The sequence below is a fragment of the Phyllobates terribilis genome, unplaced genomic scaffold (assembly GCF_046119375.1).
Source record: "Phyllobates terribilis strain yellow unplaced genomic scaffold, ASM4611937v1 Scaffold_11__3_contigs__length_659146591, whole genome shotgun sequence".
NCBI classification, from domain to species: domain Eukaryota; kingdom Metazoa; phylum Chordata; class Amphibia; order Anura; family Dendrobatidae; genus Phyllobates; species Phyllobates terribilis.
In genome coordinates, this window is record NW_027362771.1 from 574,570,342 (window position 1) to 574,591,165 (window position 20,824).

Here is a 20,824-nt window from a genome sequence, read left to right on the forward strand (position 1 = left end):
CTTTTTGGGAAAAAGCATCAACATAGAGTGTACAGGAAAAAAAAACAGGCATTCAAAGAAAAGAACACGGTCCCTACAGTCAAACATGGCAGAGGTTCCCTGATGTTTTGGGGTTGCTTTGCTGCCTCTGGCACTGGACTGCTTGACCCTGTGCATGGCTTTATGAAGTCTGAAGACTACCAACAAATTTTGCAGCATAATGCAGGGCCCAGTGTGAGAAAGCTGGGTCTCCCTCAGAGGTCATGGGTCTTCCAGCAGGACAATGACCCAAAACACACTTCCAAAAGCACTATAAAATGGTTTTAGAGAAAGCACTGGAGACTTCTAAGGTGGCCAGCAATAAGTCCAGACCTAAATCCCATAGAACACCTGTGGAGAGATCTCAAAATGGCAGTTTGGAGAAGGCACCCTTCAAATATCAGGGACCTGGAGCAGTTTGCCAAAGAAGAATGGTCTACAATTCCAGCAGAGCATTGTAAGAAACTCATTGATGGTTACCGGAAGCGGTTGTTCGCAGTTATTTTGGCTAAAGGTTGTGCAACCAAGTATTAGGCTGAGGGTGCCAATACTTTTGTCCGGCCCTTTTTTGGAGTTTTGTGTGAAATGATCAATGATTTGATTTTTGCTTCATTCTCTTTTGTGTTTATTCCTTGCAAGCAAATTAAATGAAGATAATAATACCAAAGAATTTGTGATTGCAATCATTTTCAGGAAGAAACTGAGTAATATCTGACAGAATTGCAGGGGTGCCAATACTTTTGGCCAGCACTGTATGTGTGTGTGTGTATAAAGATCATATCTCTCCCTTTTCCAAAAACAAATCAAAAATTAACACATTTGGTATCGCTGGGTACATAAATGTCTGAACCAATAAAAATACTATTTATTATATACACTGCACGCCAAAACAGAAGAAAGTGTAAATGGCAAATTCTCTGGGATTTTTTTGGTCACCTCCCAAAATACGTTGGAATAATAAGAGATAAGAAAGTCATATAGACCCCAAAATAGTACTGATGAAAGCTAGACCTCGCCCCAAAAAAACAAGTCCTCGTACGTCTCCATCAACCGGAAAATGATAAGTTCTGGCTCAGAATACAGAGACAGAGACAAGATTTTTTGTAACTAGTAAAAAATAAATCCCCGTATATAAATGTGATATCGCTATCACCGCACTGAGCAGAGGAACAAAGATATTAGGTTGTTTTTACTGCAATCTAAATGCCGTGAAAATAAAACCCAAAGAAGATTGTCAGGATCACATTTATTTCCAATTTTTAAGCTCACAATACGGTAAAATAAAGACAAGTAATAATTCTTTCTGCAGAGAACAAATTCTCATTGGTATAGAAACATACCTGCAATGTTATCATTTCTAGAGAACTGTTACCTAACTATCAGCACACTTAGATCTACCATAACCACCTACTCAGTCTCCTGGGAGACTGTCAAAAATTGCCATGCTGACTGTATTACGAGCCCTCATGGCGGGGTATTGGGAAAAGTTTTCAACTAGCAATAATCACGCCTCAGATAAACCTCATGGGCTATGATACTGCCACTGCGCAAAGCTGGAGGCCATCTGTGAGGAGCTGCGGCCTCCGGATCTGGGGCTCTGTCTATGACGCGCCCCTGGGCCTGTGTCGCGCTGCGTTGCGCACGCGGGAGCTTACCCGGAGCCGGATCTGTTGAGGGTTGTAGTCTCGTGGCGGTGACCCGGTCCGTGCCCAGGGAGTCAAACTGAGCGGCGATGTATCAACGGTAGATGTTGGACGACTACGCCACCCGTTGAGTACAGCTAAGGAGCTGCTGCTGCAGGGCAGACCGCTGAGGCCGGTGGTAGGATTGTGCAGCGTGATAGTATAACCCCCAACGGGAGGGGTATGGCCTCAGGGCAGCCGACGTGGATGATGGGGGTAGCAGGAACCACTCGGAGACGGTACGGTGTAGTTCAGGGTCTTTACTGGTGACAAAGATAGACCCTCCCAGAGTACTAGCTAGCGATTGGGGCCTGGTCAGTCCTTGAGCAGATGGGATCTCCCCTGGCCAGGCGGAGTTGTAGGCCTCCCAAACTAACTGTACTCTTCTGGCTACCTTGCTAGAGGCGGGTATAAGTAGCCCACGTCCCTGAGTGTACCGTGTGGTGCTCACCCGTATGGCCGGTGACTCGGGGCCTTCTAGTAGCTTCCGCTCCACGACGGCGGTGCTGGTCCCATGCGTGTGACCGTGCCTTCGGGTTTCTTGGCCAGAGGACCTGGAATCCCCTGCCTGACGGATTCTGCTGCTGGGTAGGAGTTAGTCCCCACAGCCTCGGACTCCGGGTCCGGTAAGAAATCTTCTCAGTCAGGGCGAGCTCTGCAGCTGCCAGCCCCTGACTCCTTGTAACACTGCTCCCACAGAGCTCCTGATGTTCTGTTCCTATATTTGCTTCTTTTCTCTGTCTCTACTTCTTCTCTACTCACTAACCCTGCCTCAGCCCCAGTTTTATATAGGGGAAGTTCTTCCCCTCCCAGGACTGTGCAGGAGGTGTGGCATGCATAGGATTCCTGACCAAGAGACCTCCCACCTGCTCTCAGACGTAATATCTCTATCACTGTGGCAACCAGACCCCTGGGGTGTCACATTCCCCCCTAGTGAAATTTAGTACTCCGGGACTAAACATATTTTAGAAAAACATAACAAGATATAACAATAACAATACAATAAAGAAACACATAAAGGTGGTCACGGCATGTCCGTAACCGGGTGCAGTCTTTGAAGAAAGCAAGGTGTCCATTTCACCAAAACAGGGAGACGTAACCAGGTAGGGGTCTGTCCTGCCCCGAGTCCTTAACAGTCTTTAGTCCGTCCTGGGTTACGCTCCAACTATGTACACAGGATTCCCGGTAAATCCACCAAAGACTCCTATAAACAACTAGAAACACATAATTATACACAAGCAACAAGAAAAACAGGTAACCACAAATAAAACAATTTATACACTTCAAATCCTCCAACGTGCGGGTAACTGGCCTCTAGTGGCCCTAGTGGACCTACGGAGCTGACTGTCTGGCCCTGAACTACAGGGTGTAGGAGCTGTTAAGGGTAAACTGGGCAGCGGTCTACGGGCCCTTTGGCTCACTAGGGATATGGCAGGCTCACTGCAAGCAGAGGGTTGATCCTCCTGGTCTGCTGGTGTGGGGTCTTCTGCCTCCTGGACCGGCTGTTCTTCCAGCTCTACCTGTTGCTCCGTAGGTGCTTGGGATGCTGGTTGGAGGAAGGTGAGTACGGGTACCACAACTGCACCATTGACTTGAGTCCAAGACCGAGGGAAGTCTCCGAGCACAGTACTAACCATATCTTCCCTTTCCTCTACGGGTCGATGGTCTTCTTGTTCCTCTTCAGGGTTCCGTAGCTGTTCAGGACACTTCTTCAGGTGATCCCGGGATACAATGGCTGTGGTCTCCCCTCCGTCTTTACTGATGGTACAGACCTTCGGGTTCTCGTGGCTTGAGGGCAGTACGGTGTACGGGTCCTTCTCCCACTGGTCGTCCAACTTGTGGAGCCGTCTTTTCCTCTTCAAGACCTGCTCTCCGGGCACCAGGGGAACAGCGGGAGCATACTGGTTGTAAGTTTTCTCTTGTCTCTCCCTAGCCTGACAGAGACTTCGCTCCACGCTCTCCTGTACTTTCCGGTACTGCTGCTGCCTCTCTGTGTCCCAGTCTGCTTCTGGTGAAGTGTCCTCGGGTGTCAGGACTCCCATTTCCAGGTCAACAGGTAACTTACCAGGTCTCGCCCTCATTAGGTAAGCCGGGGTACAGTTGGTGGAACCTACCGCGATGTGGTTGTATAGGTCCACCAGATCGGGCAGCTTCTCAGGCCACAGACTGCGTTCTTCCAGGGGCAACGTTTTCAGAAGATCCATTACCACCTGGTTCATTTTCTCACAAAGTCCATTAGTTTGCGGATGATAGGGTGTCGTCCTTATCTTCCGGCAGCCATACAGATTGCAGAATTCCTGGAAGACCTCCGCTTCAAAGGCAGGTCCCTGGTCCGTCAGCACTTGGTCCAGGTACCCGTGTGGACGGCAGAAGTGCTGCTGGAAGGCTCTAGCTGCTGTTTGAGCCGTTAAGTCCTTGACGGGGACGACAACCAAGAACCGGGAGTAATGATCCACGATGGTTAACGCGTAGACGTAGCCACTTCTGCTTGGGGTCAGTTTTACATGATCCAAGGCTACCAGTTCCAACGGCTGCCGGGTGACGATGGACTGCAGGGGAGTCTTCTGGCTGGCACGGTCCTTCCTCCTCAGGTTGCACGGGCCACAGTCTCTGCACCACCTCTCGATGGTTCCCCTCATGCCTACCCAATGGAACCGCCCGCGCAGCAGGAACTCCAGCTTCTTCCATCCGAAATGCCCAGCTCCATCGTGGTATGCCTCCATCACCATGGCTGCGTCTCGTCGTGGCACCACTACTTGCCAGATTAGTTCATGCGTCCGGGAGTTAACCATCCTGCGGAACAACTTCCCCTTGTAAAGGAACAGTCTACTCTTTTCTGCCCACAGTTGCTTGGCTTCCTCCGGAGCGTCTGGGTCAAGGCGAGCCTCTGGCTGAGTCAGCATCTCCTTCACCAGCCGGACAGCAGGGTCACTGTCTTGCGTTTCCGCCCAGTTGTAGTGAGGTAAGGGGTTAAGCGTAGCGCCTTGCTTACTCCTTACCCGATGGGAATACTGGATAGTCCCATGACGGTGAAACGCGGGGAGTTCGACTTCTTCCAGTCCCTCTGGATCTTCTCCTACGTCCGGTAGGTTTGGCATCCTGGACAGGGCGTCCGCGTTGGTATTGGAGCGTCCTGCCCGGTATTTGATGGTGAACTCGTAGTTGGACAGGCGGGCCATCCATCTCTGCTCTAGGGCACCGAGTCTTGCCGTGTCCAGGTGTGTCAACGGGTTGTTATCCGTGTACACGACGAACCGGGAAGAAGCGAGGTAGTGCTTAAAGCGCTCGGTGACTGCCCACACCACTGCCAGGAACTCTAGCTTAAATGAGCTGTAATTCTCAGGGTTTCTTTCGGTGGGTCGCAGTTTTCGGCTGGCGTAAGCGATTACTCGCTCTTTCCCCTGCTGGATCTGGGACAGCACGGCTCCTAGCACGATGTTACTTGCGTCGGTGTAGAGGATAAAGGGCTGGCTGTAATCCGGGTACGCCAGGATTTCATCCCCCGTGAGGGCCATCTTCAGCTGGCGGAAGGACTCTTCTTCCAACTTCTCCCATCTGAAGGGCGGCTTCTGGTTCTTGGCCTTCCGGGACTGGCCTATCAGGAGGTCCTGCATAGGAGCTGCCTTTTTGGTGAAACCGGGGATGAACCTGCGGTAGTAGCCTACCAACCCGAGGAACTGCCGCACTTCCTTTACACTGGAGGGACTTGGCCATTCCTTAATTGCGGTGATCTTATCAGGGTCGGGAGCCACTCCGTCAGCGCTCACCACGTGTCCCAGGTACTGCACCTTTGGTTTCAGGAGGTGACACTTGGAGGGTTTCACCTTTAGGCCGTAGCTTGCCAGAGCTTCGAACACTTCCGCCAGGTGTTTCAGGTGGTCCTCATAAGTCTTAGAATATACGATGACATCGTCCAGGTACAACAGGACCGTCTCGAAGTTTCTGTGGCCCAGACAGCACTCCATTAATCGTTGGAAGGTTCCTGGTGCGTTGCAGAGTCCGAACGGCATGCAGGTAAACTCGCTAAGTCCCATCGGGGTGGTGAATGCGGTCTTCTCCCGGTCCGCCTCTGCTACAGGAACCTGCCAGTACCCACTAGTGAGATCCAAGGTAGAGAAGAAGTTAGCAGATCTTAAAGCAGCCAAAGACTCCTCTATCCTTGGTAAGGGGTACGCATCCTTGTGTTTGATACGGTTGATTTTCCGGTAATCTACACACATCCTCATGGTGTTGTCTTTCTTTTTGACTAAGACTAGTGGAGCTGCCCAGGGGCTACAGCTATCCCTGATCACCCCAGCCTCCTTCATGTCTCTAAGCATCCCCTTGGCGTGTTGGTAGTGTGCAGGGGGTACGGGTCGATACCTCTCTTTTATGGGAGGATGGTCTCCCGTGGGGATGTGGTGTTCTACCCCCTTGACTCGCCCGAAGTCTAACGGGTGTTTACTAAACACTCTCTCGTACTCTTGAACCACCCGATAGACTCCCTGTTTCTGGTGTGAGGGAGTGGAGTCAGTACCCAAATGTAGTTGCTGACACCAGTCCTCCATTGTTTTCTTAGAGCCGTTACCTTCCTCCGGGTGAGATGGAGGCAAGGGTTCCACAGATTGTATAGCATTTTGGTTAATGGTATATAATTTGGCTAGCGTGGCATACCGGGGCAGGTACACTTCCCTCTTCCCGATATTGATTATGCGAACGGGCACCCTCCCATGGCGTACATTAACCACCCCCCGTGCTGTCAAGATGGTGGGCCTACTGTCTGAGTAAACTGGTTCTACCATTGCCTGGTAATCTCTACCTCTCAGACCAATAGCTGAGAGGCCCTGCCGACAGGCCCCACAGGCCCTGCCGACAAGGGTGCCGCCTCCTGGTGGTAAGTGGTAGTGGGGCGTCTGTGGGTCACAACGCCACCTGGTGCCAGTTCTCGGAGCACCCGGATGGCTCTGTCCTTGAACTGTGCAAATCCCAGATGAGGGTCCTGTAAGGCCATTGCCCGCAACTGGGTTCGGTGGGCATTGCAATATAAACCCTCTATAAATTGTTCAGTCAACAGCCTGTCCTCGTCTCCCACGCCGTCAGGGTCGGTCTGCTTAATGGCTCTCAGGGCCTCTTGTAGGTTCAGGGCATAGTCCCTTATACTCTCGTATGCTCGCTGCTTGCACCCGTAGAATCTAAGCTTGATCTCGGCTGAGGTGCGGGTATCAAAGGTGTCCCTCAGCCGGGTTAGTATCCCTGCGACAGTCCTCCCCCCAGGTGGCCAGGACTTTACCTCCCTTCGGGCTGCCCCAGTTAATTGGGCCACCAGGATGCTCACTTTTTGCTCTTCTGTGAGGGGGTACACCTGGAAGAGGCTATCCAGCTTTTCTCTAAAGTCATGCAGGGTATGTGACTCCCCTGAGTACTGGGGTAGCCAGGCCGCTCCCGGGATATAGGGCATGGTGAAAGGCATGACTGCAGCAGCGGTGGCGCTGGCGGGGGTTGAGGCAGTGAAGCTCTCCTCCGTATCCGACATCCTCCTCCCCCCTAGTGGACCGTGGCCTACCTTGCGATGATCCTCTTCCGTAGGCCGCGGCTCCGCAGTAGATCGTCAGGGTTGAGGACCTTCCGTCGCGCTCCTGTGACGTCGGCGTCTGCTGGGCTCCTTCCAGGACCTTACGCGACGTCCGGACGTGAGGCGGGGCTTCAGTTCTCGCGCGCTTTCGGAGTCCACGCCCCTCTTCTTCCCGCGCGACGTCTTCAAGATGGCGTCCAACGGCGGGAAAACTCCACGGAAGGCGGGAAGAAGGCTGAAAATGGCGCCGGATGGCGGGAATCTTCACCGATGGCGGGAAGAAGGCTGAAGATGGCGCCGGATGGCGGGAATCTTCACCACAGGTAAGTTTGAACAGTCTTTTTCAGGCACGCAGTACCCGGTGGTTGCGGGCACGAAATCCTGCCGACTACGCCAAAAGTTGACGCGCCCCTGGGCCTGTGTCGCGCTGCGTTGCGCACGCGGGAGCTTACCCGGAGCCGGATCTGTTGAGGGTTGTAGTCTCGTGGCGGTGACCCGGTCCGTGCCCAGGGAGTCAAACTGAGCGGCGATGTATCAACGGTAGATGTTGGACGACTACGCCACCCGTTGAGTACAGCTAAGGAGCTGCTGCTGCAGGGCAGACCGCTGAGGCCGGTGGTAGGATTGTGCAGCGTGATAGTATAACCCCCAACGGGAGGGGTATGGCCTCAGGGCAGCCGACGTGGATGATGGGGGTAGCAGGAACCACTCGGAGACGGTACGGTGTAGTTCAGGGTCTTTACTGGTGACAAAGATAGACCCTCCCGGAGTACTGGCTAGCGATTGGGGCCTGGTCAGTCCTTGAGCAGATGGGATCTCCCCTGGCCAGGCGGAGTTGTAGGCCTCCCAAACTAACTGTACTCTTCTGGCTACCTTGCTAGAGGCGGGTATAAGTAGCCCACGTCCCTGAGTGTACCGTGTGGTGCTCACCCGTATGGCCGGTGACTCGGGGCCTTCTAGTAGCTTCCGCTCCACGACGGCGGTGCTGGTCCCATGCGTGTGACCGTGCCTTCGGGTTTCTTGGCCAGAGGACCTGGAATCCCCTGCCTGACGGATTCTGCTGCTGGGTAGGAGTTAGTCCCCACAGCCTCGGACTCCGGGTCCGGTAAGAAATCTTCTCAGTCAGGGCGAGCTCTGCAGCTGCCAGCCCCTGACTCCTTGTAACACTGCTCCCACAGAGCTCCTGATGTTCTGTTCCTATATTTGCTTCTTTTCTCTGTCTCTACTTCTTCTCTACTCACTAACCCTGCCTCAGCCCCAGTTTTATATAGGGGAAGTTCTTCCCCTCCCAGGACTGTGCAGGAGGTGTGGCATGCATAAGATCCCTGACCAAGAGACCTCCCACCTGCTCTCATACGTAATATCTCTATCACTGTGGCAACCAGACCCCTGGGGTGTCACATCTACACTGAGGAGAGACAAAGTCATTAGGGGGCTGTGGGAGCAAAGGATTCTGGGAGTAGATATGCTAATAACACCCCTCCCCTAAATCTGTAATGGAAGAAAGAAAAGCCCCCCAGGCTGGGGGAGGGGAGAGGGTTTATCCTCCATCTGATCATAGTGTCACCACCTCCTACTATACAGACTGTCTGCTCCTGCGTCCTGGGGAAACCTTCACTTATGTGTTAGAGGATTGCATTACCAGGGACTTCCTGATGATGGCGCTAGAGCAGCTGAGAAGCAATACTGTCATGCCGTGACCATCTAATAACAAATTGTGATTAAATACCGCCATACCAGGACCGCATAATAACACCAAATAAAGACTGTATACCGCCATACCATGAGCACATTATAATACTAAATAGTGACTCATTACCGTCATACCAGGAACACATAATAACACCAAATAGGGACTGAATACCGCCACATAGTTCCTCTATACTGACTGTCCACAAGTTCCTACTACGTGGAATATGTAACGAGCCCTCACTTATGTTCTACTACATTACATTACCAGTGATCGCCTGTTGTTGGCGCCAAGAGAGTAGCGAACGAGAACAAGGTCACCACCCAAAACTAAATGAAATCAAAGAACAGTAACCGTCGCCATCATTTGTCCTTCTCTAAGTCTCTTATATCCTTTAGAAATAGTGTTTATTGGTTTCATCTTTATTAAAAGCTTCCGCCCAAACAGGGACTTGAACCCTGGACCCTCAGATTAAAAGTCTGATGCTCTACCGACTGAGCTATCCGGGCTTCTGTACATGATCTCTGACACAATGACTTTCTCCTGTATTATCGGCCGTCTGCTCCTCCTTTCGGGTTACAGACTATCACCACTCACCACTATACGTTCTGTCCATTGGTTTCTACGTCCTGGAAGGGAACCGTCTCTTCTGTATTCCAGACCTGTCCCAAATGCAGAGATGATCCCATAAGACGTAACGATTGAATTGGAGGGAGGACGTCATCAGGGACTTATAATGAACTGGGGGTAGGGGAGGATGATATCAAGGATTTATAATTAATTGGGTGATTGGGGAGGATGCTATACAGAGGCTTATAGTAAACCAGAGGGTGGGGAAGGAGGCTATAAGGGACGTATTATGAATTGGGTTGTGGGGGAAGACACTAACAGGAGGAGGACGCTATCAAGGACATATTATGAACTAGGGGTGGAAGAGAACACTATACAGGGACTTTTCAATGCATTGCGGTCGGGGAGTCTGTTATCAGGGACTTATGATGAATTGGAGGGGTTGGGTGGAGAATGCCATAAGCTACTTTCAATTAATTGGTGGTGGTGGGAGGATGTTATCAGGTTAGCAAAGCCCACTAGGGGTACAAGAATCCAATGAATTTAAGTAGGGGTAAGCCGGATCAGATTTCGTAAATAAAATCTCACTTTTAATATTCAAGATTAAAATATGGGTACCAATATCTCACAATGACATATACAGATATTAAAGTGACAAAGTGAACTTGTCCTCAATTATAAAATAGTTGGATCTTACCATTAGAAGTTTTCAATCAGCAAAAACATCACACAGGAGGGAGAAAAGGGAAATAAAGTCAGACAGGTAAAGCTACGTTCCCTGTCGTGCCCAATGCAATATCTCCCCGTCCTGACAAGGACAGTGCCCGAGTGCGACCTATCCCTCTAATAATGTCCTTGTACAAACCCTCCATACGCATTTCATCAACCTGTAACGGGAGACTCCTCAGGGGAGAAGAATGTATATAAAGGCAATAGATTATGTAACAGTATCACAGCCCCTTTATGTGGCAGAGTGCTGACAGAGTGCTGACAATAGCAGAGTGCTGACAGAGTGCTGACAGAATGCTGACAAGAGTGCTGACAATAGCAGAGTGCTGACAGAGTGCTGACAGAATGCTGACAAGAGTGCTGACAGAGTGCTGACAGAGTGCTGACAATAGCAGAGTGCTGACAATAGCAGAGTGCTGACAGAGTGCCGACAGAGTGCTGACAGCGCTGACAGAGTGCTGACAGAATGCTGACAATAGTGCTGACAGATTGCTGACAGAGTGCTGACAAGAGTGCTGACAGAGTGCTGACAGAGTGCTGACAATAGCAGAGTGCTGACAATAGCAGAGTGCTGACAGAGTGCTGACAGAGTGCTGACAGCGCTGACAGAGTGCTGACAGAATGCTGACAATAGTGCTGACAGATTGCTGACAGAGTGCTGACAAGAGTGCTGACAGAGTGCTGACAAGAGTGCTGACAGAGTGCTGACAGAATGCTGACAGAGTGCTGACAGAATGCTGACAAGTGTGCTGACAGTGCTGACAGCGCTGACAGAGTGCTGACAGAATGCTGACAAGAGTGCTGACAGAATGCTGACAAGAGTGCTGACAGAGTGCTGACAGAATGCTGACAAGAGTGCTGACAGAATGCTGACAGAGTGCTGACAAGAGTGCTTTGCAGCACATGGAGCAAATGCTTCATAATCTATTCCCTTTATATACATTCATCTCCCCTGAGGAGCCCCCATTACAGGACACTATCAGGGACTTAAAATGATAACAACTAATAATAGTGAATGAATGGCACTGTATCATAGACACATAATAGTATCACATAGTGACTGAATATCGCTATACCATGAACATAATATAACAGCAAACAGTTTTTGAATACCGCCAAACCATGAAAATATAGAAACACCAAACAATGATGTTATTACCGCCATACCATGACCACATAATAACAAAAACAACTAAAACATGACTCCATATGGAGAAATCTCCGGGGAAGCAGCTGACTAGATAGTAATCCTGTAATTGATCCCGCACGTTTCTTTGCTGATTCTCTTGTCCTCAGGGAAGTGAAATGTTACTTATAATTCTCAGCCCGACACATGTAACATACGGCTCCAATACAACTGTATACACATAATTATCTCCGATAAGCACTTCTTTTAATACTAACACCATTATTCAGTCTCCTGGGAGACAGTCAAAAATTGCCATGCTGACTGTATTACGAGCCCTCATGGCGGGGTATTGGGAAAAGTTTTCAACTAGCAATAATCACGCCTCGGATAAACCTCATGGGCTATGATACTGCCACTGCGCAAAGCTGGAGGCCATCTGTGAGGAGCTGCGGCCTCCGGATCTGGGGCTCTGTCTACACTGAGGAGAGACAAAGTCATTAGGGGGCTGTGGGAGCAAAGGATTCTGGGAGTGGATATGCTAATAACACCCCTCCCCTAACTCTGTAATGGAAGAAACAAAAACCCCCCAGGCTGGGGGAGGGGAGAGGGTTCATCCTCCATCTGATCATAGTGTCACCACCTCCTGCTATACAGACTGTCTGCTCCTGCGTCCTGGGGGAACCTTCACTTATGTGTTAGAGGATTGCATTACCAGGGACTTCCTGATGATGGCGCAAGAAGAGCAGCTGAGAAGCAATACTGTCATGCTGTGACCATATAATAACAAATAGTGATTAAATACCGCCATATATTAACCCTCCCTATCGATCCTACCTTCAAATTATCTGCTAACCTTAAAGGTTCACATACTTTTGTCACTCACATACATGTGAGATTGGATTATTTTCTTTAAAAAAAAGTGTAAAAGTTTAATGTTTTGGACTCATTTGATTTGGTTCTTCATCCACTTGTGAAAAGCTGATGTTGTTTTAGGTCAAATTTATGCAGAAATTAGGAAAATTCTGATGTGGGGAAAAATACTAAGAGGGTCTCATAATGAACTGGGGGTGGGAGAGGACGCTATCAATGACATGTTATGAAATAGGGGTGGAAGAGAACACTAAACAGGGACTTTGATGAATTGGGGGTCGGGGAGGCTGTTACCAGAAGCTTCTAATGAAAAAAAACTAAAAAATAGTGACTGTACCATAAACACCCAATAATACCAAATTGTGACTGAATAATACGACAATACTATGAACACACAAAAGGAAATAGTGACTGTAACACCGCCATAACATGACCATATAATAGCACCCCAAAACCATAACATGACTCTATTTGGAGTAATCTCCAGGGAAGCAGCTGACAAGATATTAATTCTGTAATTGATTCTCCATATTTCTTTGCTTAATCTTTTGGCCTTAGGCACTGGCGTACCGCCAATGGCGGCAGGCCACACCACTGCTATGGGGCCCCTTGAGCCGTGGGGCCGCAACGGCCCATCACTGCAGCAGGCCCTCACCGCACTGTGCCCCGTCTCTGCCCGTTAGCACCAGTACTGCCCGCCCACACAAAATAATGGGGGTGGAAGCATCTACTGACTTGCTGATGGCCGGAGGGGGGACCTAGTGCGAGCAATGATGATGGTGGAGGGAGCGTCAGCAGACATTTCCACCCCCATCATTCTTGCTCGTTGTCTGACGTGTTAGAGCATCGGGCGCGATGACGTCATTACAGGGTGCCCGCTGCTCCGAGATGTCCGGCGCTTCACACCGCACGCTGAGGAGACCGGAGCATCAGGTGGAACCAGGAGAGGTGAGTACTGTATTTTTTTTTTAAATCAGTGACTGTTGGCCATAATACAGTATGAGGAGTGCATTATGCTGTATGTAGGACCATGGGGGTGCATTATACTGTATGGAGGATCATGGGGGTGCATAGTACCGTATGGAGTAACATGATGGCGCATACTACTGTATGTAGGATCATAGGGATGCATTATATTGTGTGGCGTACCATGGGAGTACATTATGCTGTATGGAGGACCATGGGGGCACATTATACTGTATGGAGGATCATGGGGTGCATTCTACTGTATGGAGGACCATTGGGGTGCATACTGCTGTATGGAGGATAATGGGGGTGCATTATATTGTATGGAGGATCTTGGCCGTGCATACTACTGTATGGAGAATCAAGGGGGTACATACTAATGTATGGAGGATCATGAGGGTGCATTTTACTGTATGGAGGATCATGGTTGTGCATACTACTGTATGGAGGACCATGGGAGTGCATACTACTGTATGGAGAACCATGGGGGTGTATACTACTGTATGGAGGATCATGGGGGTGCATACTACAGTATGGAGGATCATGGGGGGTATATACTACTGTATGGAGGACCATGGGAGTGCATACTACTGTATGGAGTACCATTGGTGTGCATACTACTGTATGGAGGATCATGGGGGTGCATACTACTGTATGGAGAACCATGGGGGTGCATACTACTGCATGGAGGACCATGTGGGGCGCATTATATTGTGGGAAGGACCATGGGGGTGCATTATACTGTTTGGAGGATCAAGGTGGGTGCATTATATTGTGTGGAGGACCATGGGGGTGCATTATACTGTATGGAGGACCATAGGGGTGCATCAGGCCTGGCGTCAGCACCTGGCGCACTCGGGCAAGTGCGGGGGCCACTCGCCATCAGGCACCCCGGCGCGCTATGAGGCCTGTGGGCGGGGGAGTCTGATGCCAGCGCTTGCGACTGCCCTCCCCCCACCCGCTTGCTCAGGACCCCGGCACAATACTTACCTCTCCCCATTCCTCCACAGATTCTGTATCTTCCGCTTCTCCTGACTGTGATGTCTCAGGTCAGATGGCGAGATGATGTCTTTCCAGAGCGCCCTCTCCTGAGCAGTCACAGCGCAGAGAGCGGGAAGAATGCAACGCTGAGGAGTCCGGAGTAGAGTAGCTGCAGCAGCAGCAGGAGAGATGAGGTGAGGTGAGTATTCTATTTTTTTCATTTAATAGGGGCATGGAGCATTGTAGGGGGGCCCAGCCTGCATGGAGCATTAGATGAGGCCCAGCCTGCATGGAGCATTATATGGGGACAATACAGCATGGAGCATTATATGGGGTCCATTCTGCATGGCACATTATATGGGGCCCAGTATTCTGCATGGAGCATCATATGGGGCCATTTTTCTGCATGGAGCATTATATGGGTCTCATAATACTCTATGCAGGACTATATGGGGCTCATATACTGTATGGAGGACTATGTGGGGCCCATAATATTGTATGGAGGACTATATAGGGCCCATAATACTGTATGGAGGACTATACTGTCCGGTCTGCACTGTGCGCTGCAAGCATTCGCCGGTTTCTGAGATATTGTAGAATTTACAATAGATATCACTCATGTAATGTAAGAAGTGAGTGACATCTTTGCATTGTATTATATCTACATTCCTCTACCTCATCTGTGCATCATGAATCGTGGTATGTGTTAAAGGGGCCCACTGAGACGCTTTCGAGCAGGGCCCACGAAAACCTGGAGCCGGCCCTGGGGATCATTATACTGTATGGAGGACCATGGGGGTAAATTATTCTGTATGGCTGTATGGAGGACTATGGGGGTACATTAATTTGTATGTAGGACCATGGGGGTGCATTATATTGTATGGAGGACCATGGGAAGTGCACAATATTTTATGGAGGATCATGGGGAATGCATTATACTATATGGAAAGTTAGGGGGGACGCATTATACTATATGGAAGGCTATGTGGGGGTCCATTATACTGTATGCAAGCATTTATACAGTGTGAAGGTTTGTGTGGGGGCCATCTTACTGTTTGGAGGGCTAGTGCGGGCCATTATACAGTGGGGAGAGGTGTGGGGCCATTATACTGTATGTAGGGCTGTGTGGGGGTCACACTTGGGGGATCATACTGTGTTAGGGTCACCATATGTTGCCTTGGGAATTGAAGTGGGGTACAGTAGGGTCATTTTACTGCGCATGTGGAGGCTAATGTGGAGGAATTCACCATGGGGGTATCATACTGTGTTTGGGGGGCACTTTTGTTGGCATCATACTTTATGGGGACAATGAAAGAGGAATCTGGGACTTCACCAGGAGGAAAATTACTAAGTAAAGGCTGGAAGGTTGTGAGATCTGCTCTTCTGCACCCCCGACAATTATTACTTTTTTTTTGGTGGTGGGGGTGGCAATTATAACTTCTTCTGTGGGGCCCCATGATTTCTATGTACGCCCTTAGCCTTATGGAAGTACAACTTTATATATAATTCTCAGCCCGACAAATACAACAAACAGCTCCAATACAACTGTATATAGAATTACTCCAGTTAAACAGCAATAACTCTTTTTCTACTATTAACCACCTACTCAGTCCTCTGGGAGACTGTCAAAAATTGCCATGCTGACTGTATTACAAGCCCTCATGGTGGGTTATTGGGAAAAGTTTTCAACTAACAATAATCACACCTCGGATAAACCTCATGGGCTATGATACTGCCACTGCGCAAAGCTGGAGGCCATCTGTGAGGAGCTGCGGCCTCCGGATCTGGGGCTCTGTCTACACTGAGGAGAGACAAAGTCATTAGGGGGCTGTGGGAGCAAAGGATTCTGGGAGTCGATATGCTAATAACACCCCTCCCCTAAGTCTGTAATGGAAGAAAGAAAAGCCCCCCAGGCTGGGGGAGGGGAGAGGGTTCATCCTCCATCTGACCATAGTGTCACCACCTCCTGCTATACAGACTGTCTGCTCCTGCGTCCTGGGGGAACCTTCACTTATGTGTTAGAGGATTGCATTACCAGGGACTTCCTGATGATGGCGCTAGAGCAGCTGAGAAGCAATACTGTCATGCCGTGACCATCTAATAACAAATTGTGATTAAATACCGCCATACCAGGAACACATAATAACACCAAATAGGGGCTGAATACCGCCACATAGTTCCTCTATACTGACTATCCACAAGTTCCTACTACGTGGAATATGTAACGAGCCCTCACTTATGTTCTAGTACATTACATTATCAGTGATCGCCTGTTGTTGGCGCCAAGAGAGCAGCGAACGAGAACAAGGTCACCACCCAAAACTAAATGAAATCAAAGAACAGTAACCGTGATATTTTCCTGAACAGTCGCCATCATTCGTCCTTCCCTAGGTCTCTTAAATCCTTTAGAAATAGCGTTTATTGGTTTCATCTTTATTAAAAGCTTCCGCCCAAACAGGGACTTGAACCCTGGACCCTCAGATTAAAAGTCTGATGCTCTACCGACTGAGCTATCCGGGCTTCTGTACATGATCACTGACACAATGACTTTCTCCTGTATTATCGGCCGTCTGCTCCTCCTTTCTGGTTACAGACTATCACCACTCACCACTATACGTTCTGTCCATTGGTTTCTACGTCCTGGAAGGGAACCGTCTCTTCTGTATTCCAGACCTGTCCAGCAATGCAGAGATGATCCCATAAGAGGCAACGATTGAATTGGGGAGAGGACGTCATCAAGGACTTATAATGAACTGGGGGGTAGGGGAGGATGATATCAGGGACTTATTATGAATTGGGTTGTGGGGGAAGACACTAACAGGAGGAGGACGCTATCAAGGACATATTATGAACTAGGGGTGGAAGAGAACACTATACAGGGACTTTTCAATGCATTGCGGTCGGGGAGTCTGTTATCAGGGACTTATGATGAATTGGAGGGGTTGGGTGGAGAATGCCATAAGGGACTTTCAATTAATTGGTGGTGGTGGGAGGATGTTATCAGGTTAGCAAAGCCCACTAGGGGTACAAGAATCCAATGAATTTAAGTAGGGGTAAGCCGGATCAGATTTGGTAAATAAAATCTCACTTTTAATATTCAAGATTAAAATATGGGTACCAATATCTCACAATGACATATACAGATATTAAAGTGACAAAGTGAACTTGTCCTCAATTATAAAATAGTTGGATCTTACCATTAGAAGTTTTCAATCAGCAAAAACATCACACAGGAGGGAGAAAAGGGAAATAAAGTCAGACAGGTAAAGCTACGTTCCCTGTCGTGCCCAATGCAATATCTCCCCGTCCTGACAAGGACAGTGCCCGAGTGCGACCTATCCCTCTAATAATGTCCTTGTACAAACCCTCCATACGCATTTCATCAACCTGTAAAGGGAGACTCCTCAGGGGAGAAGAATGTATGTAAAGGCAATAGATTATGTAACAGTATCACAGCCCCTTTATGTGGCAGAGTGCTGACAGAGTGCTGACAGAGTGCTGACAGAGTGCTGACAATAGCAGAGTGCTGACAGAGTGCTGACAGAATGCTGACAAGAGTGCTGACAGAGTGCTGACAGAATGCTAACAGAGTGCTGACAATAGCAGAGTGCTGACAGAGTGCTGACAGAATGCTGACAAGAGTGCTGACAGAGTGCTGACAAGAGTGCTGACAGAGTGCTGACAGCGCTGACAGAGTGCTGACAGAATGCTGACAATAGTGCTGACTGAGTGCTGACAGATTGCTGACAGAGTGCTGACAAGAGTGCTGACAAGAGTGCTGACAGAGTGCTGACAGCGCTGACAGAGTGCTGACAGAATGCTGACAGAGTGCTGACAGAATGCTGACAAGAGTGCTGACAGAGTGCTGACAGAATGCTGACAAGAGTGCTGACAGAGTGCTGACAAGAGTGCTGTGCAGCACATGGAGCAAATGCTTCATAATCTATTCCCTTTATATACATTCATCTCCCCTGAGGAGCCCCCATTACAGGACACCATCAGGGACTTATAATGATAACAACTAATAATAGTGAATGAATGGCACTGTATCATAGACACATAATAGTATCACATAGTGGCTGAATATCGCTATACCATGAACATAATATAACAGCAAACAGTTTTTGAATACCGCCAAACCATGAAAATATAGAAACACCAAACAATGACTTTATTACCGCCATACCATGACCACATAATAATAAAAACAACTAAAGCATGACTCCATATGGAGAAATCTCTGGGGAAGCAGCTGACTAGATAGTAATCCTGTAATTGATCCCGCACGTTTCTTTGCTGATTCTCTTGTCCTCAGGGAAGTGAAATGTTACTTATAATTCTCAGCCCGACACATGTAACATACGGCTCCAATACAACTGTATAGACGTAATGATCTCCTATTAGCACTTCTTCTAATACTAACACCATTATTCAGTCTCCTGGGAGACCGTCAAAAATTGCCATGTTGACTGTATTACGAGCCCTCATGGCGGGGTATTGGGAAAAGTTTTCAACTAGTAATAATCACGCCTCGGATAAACCTCATGGGCTATGATACTGCCACTGCGCAAAGATGAAAGCCATCTGTGAGGAGCTGCGGCCTCTGGATCTGGGGCTCTGTCTACACTGAGGAGAGACAAAGTCATTAGGGGGCTGTGGGAGCAAAGGATTCTGGGAGTGGATATGCTAATAACGCCCCTCCCCTAAGTCTGTAATGGAAGAAAGAAAAGCCCCCCAGGCTGGGGGAGGGGAGAGGGTTTATCCTCCATCTGACCATAGTGTCACCACCTCCTAATATACAGACTGTCTGCTCCTGCGTCCTGGGGGAACCTTCACTTATGTGTTACAGGATTGCATTACCAGGGACTTCCTGATGATGGCGCAAGAAGAGCAGCTGAGAAGCAATACTGTCATGCTGTGACCATATAATAACAAATAGTGATTAAATACCGCCATATATTAACCCTCCCTATCGATCCTACCTTCAAATTATCTGCTAACCTTAAAGGTTCACATACTTTTGTCACTCACATACATGTGAGATTGGATTATTTTCTTTAAAAAAAAGTGTAAAAGTTTAATGTTTTGGACTCATTTGATTTGGTTCTTCATCCACTTGTGAAAAGCTGATGTCGTTTTAGGTCAAATTTATGCAGAAATTAGGAAAATTCTGATATGGGGAAAGATACTAAGAGGGTCTCATAATGAACTGGGGGTGGGAGGGGACGCTATCAATGACATGTTATGAAATAGGGGTGGAAGAGAACACTAAACAGGGACTTTGATGAATTGGGGGTCGGGGAGGCTGTTACCAGAAGCTTATAATGAAAAAAAACTAAAAAATAGTGACTGTACCATAAACACCCAATAATACCAAATAGTGACTGAATAATACCACAATACTATGAACACACAAAAGCAAATAGTGACTGTAACACCGCCATAACATGACCATATAATAGCACCCCAAAACCATAACATGACTCTATTTGGAGTAATCTCCAGAGAGCAGCTGACAAGATATTAATTCTGTAATTGATTCTCCATATTTCTTTGCTTAATCTTTTGGCCTTAGGCACTGGCGTATTGCCAATGGCGGCAGGCCACACCACTGCTATGGGGCCCCTTGAGCCGTGGGGCCGCAACGGCCCATCACTGCAGCAGGCCCTCACCGCACTGTGCCCCGTCTCTGCCCGTTAGCACCAATACTGCCCGCCCACACAGAATAATGGGGGTGGAAGCGTCTACTGACTTGCTGATGGCCGGAGGGGGGACCTAGTGCAAGCAATGATAATGGTGGAGGGAGCGTCAGCAGACATTTCCACCCCCATCATTCTTGCTTGGTGTCTGACGTGTCAGAACAGCGGGCACGATGACGTAATTACAGGGCGCCCGCTGCTCCTTGATGTCCGGCGCTTCCCACCGCACGCTGAGGAGATCGGAGCATCAGGTGGAACCAGGAGAGGTGAGTACTGTATTTTTTTTTTAAATCAGTGACCAGTGGCCATAATACAGTATGAGGAGTGCAATATACTGTATGTAGGACCATGGGGGTGCATTATACTGTATGGAGGATCATGGGGGTGCATAGTACCGTATGGAGTAACATGATGGCGCATACTACTGTATGTAGGATCATGGGGATGCATTATATTGTATGGCGTACCATAGGGGTACATTATGCTGTATGGAGGACCATGGGGGCACATTATACTGTATGGAGGATCATGGGGTGCATTCTACTGTATGGAGGACCATTGGGGTGCATACTGCTGTATGGAGGATAATGGGGGAGCATTATATTGTATGGAGGATCAGGGCGGTGCATACTACTGTATGGAGAATCAAGGGGGTACATACTACTGTATGGAGTATCATGAGGGTGCATTTTACTGTATGGAGGATTATGGGGTTGCATACTACTCTATGGAGGACCATGGGAGTGCATACTACTGTATGGAGGATCATGGGGGTGCATACTACTATATGGAGAAAAATGGGGGTGCATACTACTGTATGGAGGATCATGGGGGTGCATACTACTGTATGGAGGACCATGGGAGTGCATTCTACTGTATGGAGTATCATGGGGGTGCATACTTCTGTTTGGAGGATCATGGGGGTATATACTACTGTAT

The 20,824-nt window shown here is 48.8% G+C and overlaps 6 non-coding genes across 6 annotated transcripts; all 6 read right to left on the reverse strand.

Annotated features, from left to right (window-relative positions):
• Positions 1 to 1,433: 1,433 nt before the first annotated feature.
• On the reverse strand, positions 1,434 to 1,573 carry LOC141168158 (U4 spliceosomal RNA). The gene has a single exon (XR_012251908.1). It is a non-coding gene; the product is annotated as a U4 spliceosomal RNA (small nuclear RNA).
• A 7,804-nt stretch (positions 1,574 to 9,377) lies between these two features.
• TRNAK-UUU (transfer RNA lysine (anticodon UUU)) lies at positions 9,378 to 9,450 on the reverse strand. The gene has a single exon. It is a non-coding gene; the product is annotated as a tRNA-Lys (tRNA).
• A 2,206-nt stretch (positions 9,451 to 11,656) lies between these two features.
• On the reverse strand, positions 11,657 to 11,796 carry LOC141168091 (U4 spliceosomal RNA). Its single transcript, XR_012251842.1, has one exon. It is a non-coding gene; the product is annotated as a U4 spliceosomal RNA (small nuclear RNA).
• Positions 11,797 to 15,797: 4,001 nt separating this feature from the next.
• LOC141167751 (U4 spliceosomal RNA) lies at positions 15,798 to 15,936 on the reverse strand. The gene has a single exon (XR_012251542.1). It is a non-coding gene; the product is annotated as a U4 spliceosomal RNA (small nuclear RNA).
• A 697-nt stretch (positions 15,937 to 16,633) lies between these two features.
• TRNAK-UUU (transfer RNA lysine (anticodon UUU)) lies at positions 16,634 to 16,706 on the reverse strand. The gene has a single exon. It is a non-coding gene; the product is annotated as a tRNA-Lys (tRNA).
• Positions 16,707 to 18,621: 1,915 nt separating this feature from the next.
• Positions 18,622 to 18,761, reverse strand: LOC141168286 (U4 spliceosomal RNA). The gene has a single exon (XR_012252027.1). It is a non-coding gene; the product is annotated as a U4 spliceosomal RNA (small nuclear RNA).
• Positions 18,762 to 20,824: the final 2,063 nt, after the last annotated feature.